The sequence below is a fragment of the Balaenoptera ricei genome, chromosome 16, assembly GCF_028023285.1.
Source record: "Balaenoptera ricei isolate mBalRic1 chromosome 16, mBalRic1.hap2, whole genome shotgun sequence".
Classification (NCBI taxonomy): domain Eukaryota; kingdom Metazoa; phylum Chordata; class Mammalia; order Artiodactyla; family Balaenopteridae; genus Balaenoptera; species Balaenoptera ricei.
In genome coordinates, this window is record NC_082654.1 from 68,000,414 (window position 1) to 68,006,413 (window position 6,000).

At 42.4% G+C, this 6,000-nt stretch overlaps 1 pseudogene; it reads left to right on the forward strand.

Annotated features, from left to right (window-relative positions):
* The first annotated feature begins 2,443 nt into the window (after positions 1 to 2,443).
* LOC132350449 (BUB3-interacting and GLEBS motif-containing protein ZNF207-like) lies at positions 2,444 to 3,828 on the forward strand (annotated as a pseudogene).
* Positions 3,829 to 6,000: the final 2,172 nt, after the last annotated feature.

Here is a 6,000-nt window from a genome sequence, read left to right on the forward strand (position 1 = left end):
CAGCAAAAACCAAGGGCTTAAGTGGTTGCTTCCTGGCAGAGGTAGTGAAGGGAGAAGAATTTTCCACATCAACCCAGGTCTGAGATGTGGTTTTGGCCATTTCTCCTGGTATTCCAGCTCTCCCATTGATTTTAGCCGCCCAATATACTTACAATAAACTTGTCAATGTTTTTAGGCTTCATCCATCCTAAGTCAGTTTCTGTTTCTTAAAATGTTTAACTTGGAAGAGAGAGGAGATGAAGATGGCAGAATAGGAAAAGGTGGAACTCACCTCCCCATAGGAACATATCAAAAATACATCTGCATATGGAACAGATCCCACTGAAAACTAACTGGAAACTGGTAGAAAAACTCTGTACACCAAGGTTGTAAGAAGGATCCACACACAATCAGTAGGAACGGAAGGGAAGCAATCAGGTCAGGACCTGTGCCCCTGTGAGGGGACATAGCAGAAAAGGGGAATTACACAGGTGGAGATCCTCCCTAGGGAATGCGCGGTTCCAGCCACATATTGGGCACCCCAGTCCTGGGGTCCAACACAGGGAAGGCTGGTCCCCTTGGCCGCTTGGAGGGTCAGTGGGACTAACAGGAGGGCTGTGGGAATCCCGGACTCCACTCATGAGGAGCACACAGGAGTTGCTTTGCTCCCAAAACAGGGCAAAGAGGACAGACTGAAACTGCTGAGGAGGCTGGCTGGCTTCCCATGACATCCCCAGCGTGAGCCCTAACCTGAGCCAAGGGAATGCTCCAGCCCGTCTACTTCACATCACAGCTCTACGACTGAGGAAAAGCGCTCGACCCCGTGACACAGAGGCAGCTCAGCTCTGAAGCAGCATCTGAGCAGGGCTGGGGCAGCCACTACCGGTGCTTGCACAAGCAGTGCATCAGAGGTAGCCCACACTCTGTCCGTGGCCACAGCCTGTGCCTCAACACATACAAGGAGCCCACACGGGCCCGGCCTGCACTGCAGTGCAGCTCCAAACCAGGGCGGGCGTGGCAGAGGCAAAGGGGAGAGACCAGCTGCGAGGGACAGAGGAGACTCAGACCCAAAGTAGCACCTGAGTGGAGCAGGGCATAGGCAGCTGGCCCAGGCAGTGACGCTTGCACAGGCAGTGCAGCACACGCAGCTCAGACTTCTGTATGTGGTTGGAGCACCACAGCCCATGCCCCAACACACACCAAGTGCTTCCATGGGCCCCACTTGCCCCAGCACTTCTCCCCTATGGGGCAAGTTTGCTGGTGCTAGGACGGGGGAGATCACACACTTGAAGAGAACAGAGAAAGTTTAGACCTGCCACTCAGGGCTTCTGCTCCAGCAACGAGGGATGGGCCCCTGCCCCCGATAGGGTGATGATGGCCACTGAGCAGAGGGCAGAGGGGAAGCCCCAGCTCGCATCTAGTTCAAGCCCTGTATCCCCCTTCTCCAACCTCACCTCCCACCAAGATGATAGCTGCCAGCAAAACAGGAAAGACATGGCTTATGTTCACATCAAATCCAACTCTCCCACCAAAGCCACAGGACACACACAGACTGTACAGGGAGGCTCCCACATAAGGGCACACCTTCAAGATCTCAAACAGGGAACTGTTTCACCAAATTTGCTAGAGACAAAAAAGTTGAGCAAAACAAGAAAACAGAGAAATTGGTCTCATTTGAAAAAGCGAGAGAAAAACCCCTGAAACAAATAATGAGAAATAATGTACCAGATAAAGAATTCAAAGCATTAGTAATAAGAATGCTAACTGAATTAGCAAAAAGAATAGAGGAACACAGTGGAATTTTAATCAGTCAGAACTGAAGAATACAATAACTGAAATAAAAAATACATGAGAAAGGATTAATACCAGAGAAGGTGATACAGATTAAAGCATAAGTGATCAGAAGATAGAATAATGGAAATCATCCAATCAGAACAGCAAAAGGATTTTTTTTTTTTTAATGAGAACAATTTAAGAGATCTCTGGAATAACAACAAGTATACCAACATTTACATTACAGGGATCCCAGAAGGTGAAGAGAGAGAGAAGGGGATTGAAGATATATTTGATGAAAATATGGCTGAAAATTTCACAAAACTTTGGAAGAAAACAGCTATGCAATCCAGGAAGCACAGAGGATCCCAAACAAGATGAGTCCAAACAGATCCACACTAAGGCATATCATACTTAAAATAACAAAAGTTAAAGATACAGAGAATTTAAAGGCAGCAAGAGAAAAACAAAGAGTCATATATAAGGGAACCCCCATAAGGCTATAAGCTGATTTTTCTGCAGAAACTTTGCAGGCTGGAAGGGACAGGCATCATTATTGAAAGTGCTAAAAGGGAAAAACCTGGTTTTCCTGTGGGACACGGTGGTGGTGGTTGGGTCGGAAGAGTGAGCGACTCTTCGGCTAGTTTTTCTTGCTTGTTTTCTCCTCCCTTTTTTTTGTCGGTAGAGCGCAGTTATGGGTCACAAGAAGCAGCAGCAGCTGAAGTCATGGTGCTGGTATTGTAATAGAGATTTTGATGATGAGAAGATCCTTATACAGCACCAAAAAGCAAAGCATCTTAAATGTCATATATGTCATAAGAAATTGTATACAGGACCTGGCTTAGCTATTCATTGCATGCAGGTGCATAAAGAGACAATAGATGCAGTACCAAATGCAATACCTGGGAGAACAGACATAGAGTTGGAAATATATGGTATGGCAGGTATTCCAGAAAAGACATGGATGAAAGAAGACGACTTCTTGAACAGAAAACACAAGCAGAGAGTCAAAAAAAGAAGCAACCAGAGGATTCTGATGAATATGACGATGATGACTCTGCAGCTTCAACTTCATTTCAACCACAGCCTGTTCAACCTCAACAAGGTTATATCCCCCCAGTGGCACAACCAGGACTACCACCAGTTCCAGAAGCACCAGGAATGCCTCCAGGCATACCTCTATTAATGCCAGGTGTTCCTCCTCTGATGCCAAGAATGCCACCAGTTATGCCAGGAGTGCCACCTGGAATGATGCCAATGGGTGGAATGATGCCACCTGGACCAGGAATACCACCTCTGATGCCTGGTATGCCACCAGGTATGCCCCCTCCTGTTCCACGTCCTGGAATTCCTCCAATGACTCAAGCACAGGCTGTTTCAGTGCCAGGTATTCTTAACAGACCACCTGCAGGAACAACAACAGTTCCAGCTCCACAGCCTCCAGTTACTAAGCCTCTTTTCCCCAGTGCAGGACAGGCTCAGGCAACTGCCCAAGGACCTGTTGGTACAGATTTCAAGCCCTTAAATAGTATCCCTGCAACAACTACAGAACCCCCAAAGCCTACATTCCCTGCATATACACAGTCTACAGCTTCAACCACTAGTACAACAAATAGCACTGCAGCTAAACCAGCAGCTTCAATAACAAGTAAGCCTGCTACACTTACGACGACCAGTGCAACCAGTAAGTTGATCCATCCAGATGAGGATATATTGCTGGAAGAGAGAAGAGCACAGTTACCTAAATATCAACGTAATTTTCCTTGACCAGGAGAGGCTCCCATTGGTAATCCACCCATTGGACCAATTGGAGGTACGATGCCACCACAGCCAGGCATCCCACAGCAACAAGGAATGAGACCCCCAATGCCACCTCATGGTCAGTATGGTGGTCATCATCAAGGCATGCCAGGATATGTTCCTGGTGCCATGCCGCCGTATGGGCAGGGACCGCCAATGGTGCCCCCTTACCAAGGTGGGCCTCCTTGACCTCCGATGGGAATGAGATCTCCTGTAGTGTCTCAAGGTGGCCATCACTTATCTTACTTCATCCAGTCTAATAGGTTTGGAGATTAAACCTTTTCTCAACTTGTGCTGTTTATATAAAGAGCTAACTAACTGGAAACTGAAAACTGTTTATATAGCCAAGCTTCCGTCAATAAGGCTTGTGCTGTTTATATAGCCAAGCTTCCGTCAATAAGGCTTCATTGTGACTTTAACAAACACTATCTTCCCACATACCAGTAACTATTGGACATTTATTTTACATGCAAAAATTTATTTGGAATAATAAAGCAGGAACTTTTCCTGAAGTTGCAATTAAAATAAATAAAAATAAAAGGGAAAAACCTGCAACCTAGGATACTCTACCCAGCAAAATTATCATTTAGAACTAAAGGAGAGATAAACTTCTCAGACAGGCAAAAACTAAAAGAGTTAATCAATGTTAAACTTACTTTAGAGAAAAGTTAAAGGGTCTTCTCTAAGTGGAAAATAAAAGGCATTAACAAGAAGAAAGAATCCACAGGAACAGAAAAATCCCACTAGTAAAGAATAACATATAGTAAAGGCTGAGGATTAACCACTTAAATAAGCTAGTACAAAGAATGAAAGAAAAAAATTGTAAAGCAACTCTAACTAAAATACATAGTAAAGGGATAAATAAGAAGATGTAAAATATGACATCAAAAGCACAAAATGTGGGGAAGGGAAATAAAACATGTAGATCTTATACTGCTTACAAGAGACTCACTTCAGAACTAAAGATACACACAGACTAAAAGTAAGAGAATGGAAAAAGATATTTCATGCAAATAGAAATGACAAGAAGTTGAGGATAGCGATAATCATCTCAGATAAAATAGACTAAAACAAAGTCCATAACAAAAGACAAAGAAGGGCATTATATGATGATAAAAGGATCGATACAAGAAGAGGATATTATACTCAATAACATATATGCACCTAATAGTGGAGGACTTATATATATAAAGCAAATACAAAAACACAAAAAGGGAGAAGTTAACAGTTACATAATAATAGTGGGGGAATTCAATACCCCCACTGACATCAGTGGAAAGATTATCCAGACAGAAAATCAAAAAGGCAACTAAAGTTTTAGATGACACAGTAGAGTAGTTGGACTGAATAGGTATTTGAGGACATTCTATCTAAAAACAGCAGAATACACATCCTCTTCAAGTGCAGATGGAACGTTCTCTAGGATAGATCACATGCTAGGCCTATCTATCATCTAAAGGAATTAGAAAAAGAAGAACAAACAAAGCCCAAACCCAGCAGAAGGGAGAAATAATGAAGATTGGAAAGTAAATAAATAGAGACAGAAATATTTTAAAAAATCAATGAAATCAAACCTTTGTTTTTGAAAAGGCAAACAAAATAAACCTTTAGCCAGCCTAAAGAAGAAAAGAGAGAAAATCCAAACAAACAAAATAAGAAATAAAAGAGGAAAAATAACAACTGATGCCACAGAGATACCAAAAAAAATAAGGGATTACTACAAATAGTTATATGCCAACAAACTGGACAACCTAGAAGAAATGGACACATTTCTAGAACTTGTACCACCTGCCAAGACTGAATCAGGAAGAAAGAGACAGTCTGAACAGACTGATAACTAGACATGAAATTGAATTAATAATTTAAAAGACTCATAGAAAAAAAATAGTCCAGAGGAATTCTACCAAATTTATAGAGGAGCTAATAACTTTTCGTCTCAAACTACTCCAAAAAATTGAAGAGGGTGGAACACTCCCAAATTCAGTTTATGAGGCTATGTCACCTTGATTACAAGACCAGACAAAGACACTACAAAAAAGGAAATTACAGGCCAATATCTCTGATGAATACAGATGTAAAAATCCTCAACAAAATATTAGCAAACCAAATCCAGTGCTATATAAAAGGATCACATACCATATTCAAGTGGGATTTATTCTATGGATGGTTCAACACTCACAAATCAATCAATGTGATACATCATATTAACAAATCTAAGGGAAAAACTCACATCAGCAACCCAACAAATACAAAAAGAAAAAAAAATGCATTTGTCAGAATTCAACATCCATTCATGATTAAAACTCTCATCAAAAAGACACAGATGTAGAGAATGGACTTGAGGACCCAGGGAGGGGGAAGGGTAAACTGGGACGAAGTGAGGGAGTGGCATTGACATATATACACTACCAAATGTAAAATAGCTAGCTAGTGGGAAGCAGCTGCATA